This window comes from Salvia splendens, chromosome 16, assembly GCF_004379255.2.
Source record: "Salvia splendens isolate huo1 chromosome 16, SspV2, whole genome shotgun sequence".
Lineage (NCBI taxonomy): Eukaryota > Viridiplantae > Streptophyta > Magnoliopsida > Lamiales > Lamiaceae > Salvia > Salvia splendens.
This window is the reverse complement of record NC_056047.1, coordinates 989,828-1,003,710: the sequence shown is the minus strand read 5'-3', so window position 1 is coordinate 1,003,710 and position 13,883 is coordinate 989,828.

Here is a 13,883-nt window from a genome sequence, read left to right as displayed (position 1 = left end):
ATCGATCGCTTTAATGGTTGGTAGGTGGTTGATAATTATATTTAATTGAACATTTTTCGAGACCAGACAAATAGAAGTTGTTAGTTTAAGAAAATCTGGGCATTGCATGAGGAAATGATGTTCAAAAAAACTTTGTTGAAAAAACGGATTTTGATTAATTAAGAAAAATTGTAAAAATAGTTTATGCGTAGACTTCGTGAAAAGTTTTACAATATTCGTTTCATACGTGATTATCTGTCTCATGAGAACCTTTTTATTTATTTATTTGTGAATAAGTGTCTCATTTATTTTGAAGAATAAACCTCACAATTTTTTTGTTTCTTCTTAAAATCCAATCCAAATCTAAGATGAGTGAATAAATTTTTGCGTCGGTTGGAATATGGAGTATCAAGCTGATGAGAGAATTTCGTGTAATGAATTTTGTTTAATTTAGAGTAAAATACACCTGAAAAAATATTTGAAAATTATTTTAATGCTAATTTTCACGTACACGCAATTTGTTGAGATGGCAGCTTTGCCACGTGTTTATACAACAGTGATGGATACGTGTTTTCATCGGTCCAATAATAAAAAAATTAAAAAATCACTATCATCATTATTTTTCTGTTTTTCTCAAATTGGCCCCTCAACTATTCATATACTCAAAAAATGCCCCTTTCTAGGTTTTTAAAAAGATGAAACATCATTTTTGGTCCACGAACTTTGCCAAAGTATCATTTTAGGTCCGTGAACTTTGAAAATATCATTTTAGGTCTGTGAACTTTGAGTTAGTATCATTTGAGGTACTTTTTACTATTTCTAAATTTTTTGGACGAAAATACCCTCAATACATTAAAGTGTATATATTTTTAATAAATTTGTCATATACTCATAATTTTTTATAAATATTTTTACAATATATTTTTGACAAATTTTCTAAATATAATTTGACCTTAAATATTATCACTTAATTTTGTGACATGCAAGTAAAATTGCTTCTTCAATTTTTTTTATTAATTTTTTTAAAATTGAATAAAGAACTTTTCTTTAATAATAAAAAATTAAATAAAGATCTTTTCTTGCATGTCACAAAATTAAATGATAATATTGAAGGTCAAATTATATTTAGAAAATTTGTCAAAAATATATTGTAAAGATATTTATAAAAAGATCTTTATTCAATTTTTTATTATTAAATAAATTTCTTTATTCAATTTTAAAAAAAATTAATATGAAAATTGAAGAAGCAATTTTACTTGCATGTCATAAAATTAAGTGATAATGTTTAAGGTCAAATTATATTTAGAAAATTTGTCAAAAATATATTGTAAAGATATTTATAAAAAATATGAGTATACGATAAATTTATTAAAAATATATACACTTTAAGGTATTGAGGATATTTTCGTCCAAAAAAACTTGGAAATAATAAAAAGTACCTCAAATGATACTAACTCAAAGTTCACGGACCTAAAATGATATTTTCAAAGTTCATGGACCTAAAATGATATTTTCAAAGTTCACGGACCTAAAATGATATTTTGGCAAAGTTCGTGGACCAAAAATGATGTTCTCTCTTTTAAAAAATGGCAACATTTATTTGTGAATTAAATGTCGGAAAAAAATTGTTATGTGCCAATAAATACTGACATATAGTATTATTTTCGTGGATTTGAATTCAAATTAAACCGCTAACGGTTTCATCTAACTTGGATTGATTTGATTTTTTAAAATTCAGGTTATATTTTAACAATATTGCATTTAAATTGGCATACTGACTAATATTTTATTACTTTTCGTCTTTCTTTTAGAATGAAAACAATATGCTGTAAATTTGATTGAAATTTCTTACTCCATAATTGAATTCGCCAATTATTCTTGAGATATCTTTTGAATAAAAAATTTTGATATTCAAGTTATTGTGAGCTTATTAAATACTAATGATATGATTTATCGTGTGCATGAGGCATGAAGCCAACTTCTTAAAAGTAACGATAAACATTATATTTATAGTGAAAATGCAATAAATTGAATGAATACTTGGCGAAAACACGTACATTTTTCTTTTCTAGATCCGTTTAAGTTTAGCGTGTATAAACTAAAATATTATACTGTGCACATAGAATTGCATATTATCTACGTACGGGCACGAGTTATTGACAAACGACAATTCAAAATTTAAAGTTATGTGAATCATAATTGGATGAACACAAATATGAACTTTGTGATACGCCAATAATATAATCTCAAGCATATACTTTTTTTGTTACACTTTAATAACAATAATTTTGATAGCAACCCCCTCTTGAAGCATATATAAATGGTGTGGGCTTTTAAAAAATATGTACATATAAATCATGTGGTTGCTATTGCTTTTTCAAGCTCCACCTTAGTACTTATCGATGAATTTTCTAATTTCAAAATAAAATAAACGAGGTCAAATTTGTGAAATAATAAAAATGGTTCCATTTAAAATATAGGAGTATGCTTCTCTTTATTTATTATTTAAAATAGTTTTTAATAGCATGATAGTAATAGAATACGAAGTACTATTATTTTGAAATAGTTGTTGGGTATATTGTATTCGTTCTCATCCACAAAAATCTAAATAAGTTAGTTTATTAAATTGCGACATAATCCCACAAATTGTGGCATTCCTAAAGTTATAATTAAATAAAATGAAAGGAGAATAATGAAATTTGATTTCTGATAGACATATTAGTTTTATATATAATCATGGCGTAACAATGTACTCTGTAATAATTAATATTTGGAATTTCGTTTTGTGCTTGGAGTTACTATGAGAGATTGTGATCACACATAGTATCTAGTATACAGAGTTAGACATTCAGAATCGTTCGATTTTTTCTGTAATAGTTTTAAATATAACGTTTGATTAAAAGGTTGATTTCACCATTTTCTATTGCAATTTATATTTAAAATTACTTTTGTAATAGTAGTTTGTTGTTCGGTGTCTTTTTTAACATTTTGTAACATAAAAAATGATTTTTTTTATTTGAACAACATAATACTATATGTTTATTTTGTTTGCAATTATCAAATCAATATATATACACTATAACTTTTCTTGCTCAAATCAATATACTAACTTGTCTTGCTAGGCTAAGATTTTGACTTAGTAATTTTTGTATGTATTTTTTGGATTATAATTTGAGTCTAAGTCTACACACACAAAAACATGAAATTACGTGAGAGAGGCAAAGAGAGAGAAGTGAATTATTGAGGGATGAGACTATAAAATATCATCGACAAAGTAAAGAAATTTGTCACTAAGTTAGAAACTTCTATTGGTGGTATGTATGCTTGTAATAATTAATTAATTACGTGATGATTAATTTATATTTTTGTACAATCACGTCGTATTCCATAACTTGAGCATTGTGCTAATCAAAGTTCATACCAATCATGAATTGCTTTACTATATTTTACTTACTCTTTTTCTATAAAAAGATTCAAAACGGAAAGTCGCCAAATATGAATCTAAATATTTTATTTATAAATATGTGTTAATAAAAATTATGGAATTATACTGTTCGTATTAAAAGGGTGTTTATATATCGGTGGCTTTCATATTAAAATAAACATCCGATAAATTACGACAAACATGTGATGCACACTTCATGATTGGCAATTTGAAAGTTCATATATTTAATATTTTTATTTTACTTTTACATTTTATAAATTGTGACAAGAAATACGATTGGTCTGCCAAATGATTTACAAAAACCAAACATTTTCAACAAAGAAAAATGATAGATATAAACGTCGTTGTGCAAACAATATGCGTTCATATAAATATTTGTCAAATTGATTATCAATTATCATTGAACTATGCATGCAACTATACATTTATGAACGGTTCAATTCAAATAAAAATCGTGGATTTTTTTTAAAAAAATAATAGGAACTCTCCTACGGCATTAATTTGATAGGGCTAAAGATAATTTTTAATTATATTTAGAACATGGATTGATGCATTTGATAAATCATAGATGAATGGACGACCTGTGTTGGAATCTGGCTAAAAGCATAATATTTTTTATCTAGTTAACAATATCATTGTCATCTGATTAATTTTCTGTTTACTTCTTGTCATTTATAAATACATTATATTTATTCATATCGAAGAAGTCACTATATTTTTTCTTACTAAAATTATTACACGAAAAAATATCGACCAATAAAATTAATATACAAGCATTAAGCGACATAACCCTGAAAATGAATATGACATCAACAACAAAATTCACGTGCCATATCATCAATCAATTGCTAAAATCAAATGTAATTTTAAGTGGCTTAACTTTGGAAAGCAAAAGCACTTAATGTGCAAGTGGATTTAGATATTGATTTGGCCTTTGCGAAATTGAAAGTGTGGTGTAAATTATAGCTTGTGAAAATCATGGGTTTATTTAGAATTGACAATTCATGACAATTTATCCATGTCAGGATATTATGAGGTCGTATGAGACAATTTGATAAGGTTAAACACAAACACTATCAATTTTGAATTTGTTTCACAAGATAGACATAATTATGATACGGGCATTATAGTAACACGATTCACTCTGCATTGACACGACACAATAAGTCGTAACTAGAGCACTATACAATAAGTAGTATTTCCTTTTTAGTCAAATTAAAAGTATGAATTTTATAATTTTAGAAACGCATTTCTCTTAATTAGGTGAGATTCATTCTCTATTAACAATACTTAATTTACATTTTTTTTCTATTTTTCTACTACCAATTATTCATTAAAATTAATATTGAATCAAATATTCATACTATTTTTCAAGAACGGAGAGAGCACAACACAATAGTCGTATAAACTCTAGGTTCTTAAATACGAGTGCTTTCTTATGTCCAAACCCAAAACTCATTGTGTCTTTTATAGAGTTGTATATAAGTAGCTTCCTTAATTATATTATTGTGACAAGTTTCTCTTTGTAAATAAAGTGAGTCCAATTTTTTATTGAATTTATTTTTTTTTCAATGTTTTATACCCTATTAACTTTTCATTCAAATTCGTATAATCTACTAGCAAGACTATTTGTTAAGAGCATTAGCAATGGGGTGCCCTAGGGCGCGCCACGTCAGCAGTTTTATCCTCCTACCTCCCCACCTGCAGTGGGGCGCCCTAAGGCGCGCCACATCATCATTTTATTGTTTTGTTTAATTAATTTAACTGTTTTCAAATAACAAGTAACGAGTAAATAAAAAACGGTCTTAATAACAAACGGCGAAGTTTTAATAAAAAAAGTTAGATCATTGAACTAATAAAAAAAAACTAAGTCGGACCAATTCTCAACTTCCGACGCAGCTCATCGAGTAACGCCTGGAGATATTCGGCTTCGTCGGAGTCGGTACACTTCTTGAGGGCCGTGTGCGTCTGCAACATCGTCCTTGCCATCGACGTTGTTGCTAACGACTCAAACGCGGTGGCCGTCTGGGTCGGGAGCTCTACCGGGACCGGAGCTTGGGTTGCAGCGGTCGACGATGAGGTCGTGGTCGCCTTCCCCTTGGCCTTCGCAGCCTTGACGCCGGAAGGACACCGGTGTGCCGGAATTCCCTTCATCCACGTACGTCCGGTTGAGGTCAACTGGGTGGTTGCCGCTACCACTGCTCGTGTAATCACCAGCTTCAGTGGTCTTCGTCCTCTTCGGCGCACCAGTGTGCAGAATTCCACATTGGAACTTCTGCTTGTCCCTCAAGAGCGCCCAGATGGCCTCGTGCTTGAAGTCGCCGTACATCGACCGGTACGACAACAGCGCTTTAGCGCGCACGTCGCTCAAGCTCTCGCCGCTCCCCTGTGACCGCGTGAACTTCTCGAACTCCGCCGCGTACAAGTTCACTTGCTTCTTGACTTGATCTCAGTGCTTGCGGAGTTGCTCACGCTTGCGCTTGTACGCGGTCGGCGGCTTCACCGAATTGTAGAGGTCCGCGATGCGTTCCCAGTACGCGATCTATCGCTGGTTGTTCGCGATTCGCGAATATCGGATCTTCCGATATATCTACCCAACACTGGGTCAAGGTGAGAGTTTCGTCGTCGTTGTAGTTCGTACGGCCGGGGGCGTACTCATCGCAATCACCGGGAGGCGGCAACTTCTGCGCCCGCTGCCGGTTCCGCTTCTTTCTGGCTCGGGCGGAAGCGGTCGCGGCGGGGTCGGGATCGGCCGCTGCGGTTGGGCGGTGTGGAGACGGCTCCATGTCAGACAACCCATACGATTCCGTACTGAAATCGGGATCGTAATGGGCGTTGGTGTCGAACGAACGATAATCGCCGGGTTCTGTACCCGGCCAATGCGCCCTTGCGCTAAACGTAGGACTATTGGGGCTTGAATCCATTTCGTAGTAATTATGTAATTGTAAGTTTCGAAAATGAAATCGAGTGAAATGAAATGTTACAAATGAACGGTATTTATAAAAAAACGAAACTGTGTGCCATCGTCCGCGACCTCCACAATGGGGCAGACGATGGCGCGGACGATGGCCATCGTCCGCGCTATCCTCCACGACCGAAGTATAGGGCGCGACTATCGTCTGCGCCTTGTGGCGCGCACCCGCAATGGGTGCGGACAATGGATGGCGCGGACGATGCGCGCCATCGGGCGTGCCATCGTCCGCCCATTGCGGATGCCCTAATGGACATAGAGAGTATATTGATGCTTAAACAGACTCTAACTAATACAATTGAAAAATATTTAATAAAAATAATATTACATTAAAGTCTGCTCGCATTAACTCATTAGTTTTGTACTACATGTTTGTGTTATACTAAATAAATTTTTAATGGACGTTACCGACAAAATATATTTTTCGGGTTCACAAGACACCTTTTTATCACATAGTGAAAAAATTATAAAAAATAGTAAAAGATAAAAATGATGAGTAGTAATAAACGTCTACGTACATAATTGGATATTTTAGGTTATTCATATTTTGAACCGGTTCATAATTTTTGATTATTTTTAAATATAATTATATATTACTTATCTATCCTTTCAAAATAGATATACTTAAAAAACTTTTTTTGATAATCTTTGCTCTCTTTCTTCCTATTTTTGCTAAAAGTGTTGAGCAATTTTTCTCGCCTATTGAGTCTGTCGCTGATGAATCGGCGAATTTTTGATGTAGTGAATGCCGGAAAACACAGATCACGACACGGTGAATTTACGTGGTTCGATTTACTGAGGTAAATCTACGTCCACGGGAAGAAAAGAGGGCAGAGTTGTATTGCTTGATCTGTTTTCTACAGCTTACAATACAGACTTGCTATTTTGTATTTTATCTCTAGAGATCGAGAGAATGTTAGAACCTCTCCCTATCTATCTGATCTAGGTTCTATTTATACATTGACCTAGATCGTGGCATGCAGCCATTTACTAGGTAGTGGATGTCGTGGAGATCGTGGCGATCTTGCATGGGTCCACTATCCTGCATGAGTTAATGACTGCTTGACACCACTAAATAGATTGTGGGTGGTGGAGGTGGAAATCCTGCATGAGTCCATTATCTCCTAGTTCGGTCGAATACTGAGACCGAACTGCTGAATTATGGCCGAGCAGCTTTTGCCGATCTGAGAGTAGAGCTTGATGCCGACCTGAGAGCAGAGTTTGATTGGTTGGCTTTTACCGAGCTGTAGGCTGGGGCCGAACTCTTTGGTTGTGCCGAACTGAACTCTGATACTCTTTAGTCATGCCGAACTGATACTCTTTCTTGGGCTTGTTTAGTACGCACTCCATCACTACCCCCCCCCGGAAAGCGAAGTGAATTACTTCGGCATTCTGGATAAAGGTACGGGGTAAGTCGATATTTGTCCTTGGTCTTATGAAGTGAACTCTTCTTTGACCGGACTCGTTTTTGGTCTGATGAAATAAACATCTTTGACCGGACTCGTCTTTGGTCTGATGAAATAAACATCTTTGACCGGACTAAGCTTGTGTCCTAATTTGGCGAGTTTTATCGCTCGGATCGGACTTTCCGTTGTCCTAATTTGGGGATCGGACTTTCCCTTGTCCTAATTCGGCGAGTTTTATCGCGTGGATCGGACTTTCCCTTGTCCTAATTCAGGCAAGTTTTATCGCGAGAATCGGACTTTCGTTGCAGTTCGTTTCAGACGAAGTGCTTGATTTTTAAGCCGAATTGTGGTCTTGTATCCTCTTTAGAAGCTTGGACTTCACAATCGTTAGCTTATTGCAGCTCGTTTCAGACGAACTGCTTGTTTAAGCTGAATTGTGTTCTTGTATCTTCTGTAGAAGCTGTGACTTACAATCGTTGGCTTGTTGCAGCTCGTTTCAGACGAACTGCTTGTTTAAGCTGAATTGTGGTCTTGTATCTTCTGTAGAAGCTTTGACTCACAATCGTTGGCTTGTTGCAGCTCGTTTCAGACGAACTGCTTGTTTAAGCTGAATTGTGGTCTTGTATCTTCTGTAGAAGCTTTGACTCGCAATTGTTGGCTTGTATATGTTCTAAGAAGGGGATCAGCCTTCGAAGAACAAGATACCTCAGTACCATTTGTAAGAGACGACACGCACAGAGACAAACAAAACACACAAAAACGCACAGAGACAAATAAAGACCAAGTAAACCAAATAAAGCACATTGACTGAACAGGACTCAAGACTGACTGACCGGACTGTCTCTTACAAATGGAATTTTTTGAGGTTGGAAATGTGCCATGTTCGGGGTACCTGTTCTCCTGACATGTGAGCCAATTTGTAAGACCCTTTGCCGAGGACTTCTGACACCCGATACGGACCTTCCCATGTGGGTTCGAGCTTGCCCAGCTTTTCTGCTCGGCTTACTTCGTTGTTTCTCAAGACGAGATCTCCCACTTGAAATAGCAGCTTCTTCACCCTTTGGTTGTAATACCGGGCTACTTGCTCCTTGTACTTGGCTGCTTTTATGCATGCCAATTCTCTTCTTTCTTCGGCAAGATCTAGCTCGGCTCTCAGTCCGTCGTCATTCATTTCTGAGGAGAAATTTAGAGTTCGGGGACTGGGTACGCCGATCTCCACCGGAATTACGGCTTCAGTGCCGTACACCAGACTGTACGGAGTTTCACCGTTGGAGGTTGTGGGTGTAGTTCGGTAGGACCATAGGACTTGAGGGAGATTTTCTACCCATTGTCCTTTGGCTTGTTCTAACCGAGCTTTTAACCCTTTCACCAGGATACGATTTGTTACCTCCGTTTGTCCGTTTGCTTGTGGATGAGAGACTGAAGTGAACCGCTGTTGAATATTCAGCTCTTGGCACCAATTCTTGAACGTCTTGTCGGTGAACTGAGTCCCGTTATCCGAGATGAGGATGTGGGGTATGCCAAATCGGCACACTATGTTCTTCCAGACGAAATCCAATGCCTTCGAGCTCGTTATCGTAGCTAACGGTTCAGCTTCCACCCACTTCGTAAAGTAGTCCACGGCAACGATTAGGAATTTCATTTGCCGAGGAGCTTGAGGAAGTGGTCCCACTATGTCTATGCCCCATTGCATGAAAGGCCAAGGGCTTTGCATAGTGAATAGATCGGTCTGCGGCATCCTTGGGATATTTGCATGGATTTGGCACTTCGGGCATGTCTTGACGAGCTGCACTGCTTCTTGTACCAAGGTTGGCCAATAATATCCCCATCTTAGAACTTTTTTAGCTAAAGCTCTAGCTCCGATGTGGCTGCCGCACGATCCTTCATGAACTTCTCTGAGGATGTAGTCCGTCTCTTCTGGTCCTACGCACCGCAATAACGGCTGGAGGTAAGACTTTCTAAAGAGGACTCCTTCATGAAGTTCGTACCGAAGTGCTCGGCACGTGATCTTCCGAGCTTCTCTCTTATCCTCGGGCAATTGTCCTTGATCCAGATACTGCAAGATCGGCGTCATCCAGTTCGGCGAGCTGGACACTGAATGTACCTCGGCTTCATCAATGCTTCGATGCATTAATTCTTCCGCCTTTGAGCTCGGATCTGAGGCCAACTTACTTAAGGTATCTGCTCGGCTATTTTCCGCTCTGGGAATGCGGATTATCCGAAAATAGGAGAAACTTCGGCTGATGCTTTGCGCTTTGTCCAAATACTTCTTCATTCTCCCGTCACGAGCTTCACTTGTACCCAACATGTGATTCACTATGACTTGTGAATCACAATGGACTTTGAGAGATTTGACAAGCAGACTTTGCGCTAACTGGAGTCCGGCCAGGAGGGCTTCGTACTCGGCTTCATTATTAGTAGTGGGGAATAGGAACCGAAGTGAGTAGGTTACCTCGTGTCCGTCGGGAGCGACAAGTAAAATACCAGCTCCACTTCCCATCTTGTTTGAAGCTCCATCTACGAATCCGCTCCAGCAGTCCGGCGGCTCTACTTCGGATTCCAAGGGCTGTGCTAGTTCGGCATTGGCAGAATTCTTCTGTTCGGCAATAACAGGAATTGCTTGATCGAACTTTGCTTCTGCAAGAAAATCTGCCAAGGCTTGTCCCTTGATGGCTTTCCGAGGTAGATACTCGATTGAGTGTTCTCCCAGCTCTATGGCCCATTTGGCGATTCTGCCTGATGCTTCTGGCTTGGTCAAAACTTGCCGAAGAGGCAGATCGGTTAAGACGCATACCTTGTGAGCATAGAAGTATGGCCGCAGTCTCCTTGCTGCATTTACTAACGCCAGAGCAATTTTTTCCAGAGGTTGATACCTTGTTTCTGGACCTCTTAATGCTCGGCTTGTAAAGTAGATGGGAAACTGCTTTAGGCCTTCTTCTCGTACAAGCACCGCGCTAATGGTTTGATCGGATGCCGCTAAGTATAAGAAAATTACTTCGGCTTCGGTTGGAGCAGAGAGAATAGGAAGCTCGGCTAGATAACTTTTGAGCTCGTCAAAGGCTTTTTTCTGCTCGGCTCCCCACTCGAACTTTGGTGCCTTTTTCAACACCTTGAAGAACGGTAGTTGCTTTTCGGCTGCTTGGGAAAGGAATCGATTCAGTGCGGCTAGACATCCGGTTAGCCTTTGCACATCATGTATGGACTTCGGCATTGCCATGTTCTGAACGACTTGAACTTTTGAGGGATTTGCCTTGAGTCCGTCCTTTGAAACCAAACAACCCAGAAACTTTCCCGAATCTACCAAAAAGGTACATTTTTGGGGGTTGAGTTTGAGGTTGGCTTTTCGGAGCACGTTGAGAGTGGATTTGAGGTTGTCTTCATACTCCGAAGTGCTTTTGCTTTTGACAACTATGTCGTCGACATACACTTCAACCTGTTTTCCGATTAGGTGCCGAAAAAGCTTGTCTACCATCCTTTGATAAGTGGCTCCGGCATTCTTTAAACCGAATGGCATCTTTTTATAAGCGAAAATGCCGAAATCGGTAATGAAAGCTGTTTTCGGAGCGTCACTCTCATCCATCAACACTTGGTGATATCCTTTGTATAAATCAAGAAAACAGAAAATTTCGAAGCCGATCAAAGCTTCTACTTTTTTATCTATATTCGGAAGGGGATAGCAATCTTTAGGACAGTGCTTGTTTAGATCGGTAAAATCTATGCACATCCGCCATCCTCCTTCTTTTTTCTTGATCATCACAGGATTAGCCACCCAAGAAGGATATTTCACCTCGAATAGTACATCCGCTTTTAGTAATTGGCGGACTTCGTCATGGATGACTTGGCTTCTTTCTGCCGCAAAGAGTCTTTGCTTCTGTTTTACTGGCCGGATTGAAGGATCAATATTTAACCGATGAGTGATTACCTCGGGGGGCACTCCGGTCATGTCCAATGGAGACCATGCAAAGACATCTTTGTACTCCTTGAGGAGCTGAATGGTCTTTTCCCGGAGTAGAGGCGTTCCTGCGAAGCCGATCTTGACCGCTCTGGATGGATCATCTTCGTATAACTGAACGGTCATTGAGTTCGGCTCTGAAGTGACTTCGGTCATCTTGCTTGCCTCTGACTCCGGTTGCTGTGATTGCTATGCTTGATGGTGCCGAACTGATTGCTCGGCACTTTTAAGCGCAACCTGCAGACATTCTTTTGCTCTCTTTTGATCACCTCGGATGACCGCTATCCCACCTTTAGTGGGGATCTTGATGGTGAGGTGATAAGTAGAGCAAACGGCCCGAACTGTGTTGAGCCAGTCTCTCCCCAGGATGATGTTGTACGGGGACCGAGCTTTCACCACAAAGAACTCGATCATCGTATTGGAGCTTGTAGGCGCTTTTCCCACCGTGATCGGAAGGCTGATAATACCTTCAGGGCGGGTGTCCTCCTGGGCGAAACTTTTCAGAGGAAGTGGAGCCGGACTGAGCCGAGCTGGATCTACTTCCATTTTATCGAAACATTCTTTAAAAAGAATGCTGACTGACGCTCCTGTATCCACAAATACTCTGTGGACCAGTTTGTTTGCCACTCCGGCTTGAATGACAATAGCGTCTTGGTGAGGAGAGATGGCTGGGACAGGATCGGCATCTGAAAATGTAATCACTTCGTCTTTCTTCAGCCTTTTATGTGTTGGCTCCTCTTGATTGGAACCTCTGCGTTCTGCTTTTAGGGACGACTTAGTCTTCCCGGCAGGGAGAGCATCAATAGTCTGGATTACTCCATCATATTGCGGCTCGTCGTCGTCTTCGGGATCCTCATGCCTTTTCGGATCCTGAGGATTGCAGTTCGCACCTCTCTGCCTTTTGTTCTTTTTCGGCTGCTTGCTTTGGTATTTTTTTAACGTTCCTGTTTTCACAAGAATATCAATACCTGCAGCCAAATCTCGGCACTCCTCGGTATCGTGACCGTGGGTTTGATGGAAGGAGCAATATTGATCCTGAGGTCGCCGCGCGGCTGATTTCGTCATCCGCTTTGGTCTTTCGAACATATCGGAATGTAGTTCGAAAATTTCCGCTCTTGACTTGTTCAGCGGTACGAACTGAGCGGGCGGCTTCTCGGGATTGAGACGGGGTCCCAATCTGTCTTGCACCGGAGCCCTTTGAATTCTTTCAAATGGAGTCCGGCGAGGATGCCCCCGATCGCTATGATCGGGCTTCCTTCTGTCTTCTCGGGACGATGAGCTGTCTAACGACCGTTTGCGACGGTCTGCCTCATCGGCCCGGGAGTACTGGTCCACAATGTCCCACATTTCCTGAGCTGTCTGCGGACCGCACTCAACGAGCTTCCTGTAGAGAGCTCCGGGCAGGATTCCATTTTGGAATGCCGAGATGACAAGCAGATCGTTGAGATCGTCTACTTGCAGGCATTCCTTGTGGAATCTTGTCATAAAGTCGCTGATTTTTTCGTCGCGACCTTGACGAATGGAAAGCAGCTGAGCCGAAGTAATTCGGGCTTCCGCTTTCTGAAAGAACCTCCTGTGGAAAGCATCCATTAGATCTCGGTAGGATCTAATGCTGCCTTGAGGAAGGCTGTCGAACCACCTTCTGGCGTTCCCGATGAGCAGCTCGGGGAACAGCTTGCACATGTGGACCTCGTTGAGACCCTGGTTCGCCATGTTATATTGATAGCGTCCCAAGAAATCATGAGGATCCACGAGTCCGTCATAAGTTATCGACGGAGTTCGGTAGTTCCGCGGCAAAGGAGTTCGGGTGATATCGTCCGAGAACGGAGTTTTTAATGCTCCGTACATGGCGAACCCGACATCTCTTCGGTACGGAGGAGATGGAGTTCTCCTGTGGTTCCGGTACCGAGGAGGAACAGGAACATGTCGGGGTTGAGGATTCTTTCTCCTGGAAGACACGTCACTACTGCGGTAGTGACTTTCATGCCTAGATGAGGAGGGAGAATCCGTCGTTGTCTTCTCCGGCTGTTGGCTCTTCTGCAGGAAGGTTAAGAACTCCTCCTGCTTCTCGGCCAAGAACAGCTTGACAGCTTCATTTAAATCGGGCTGCTGGGAAGACTCGGTGCGATG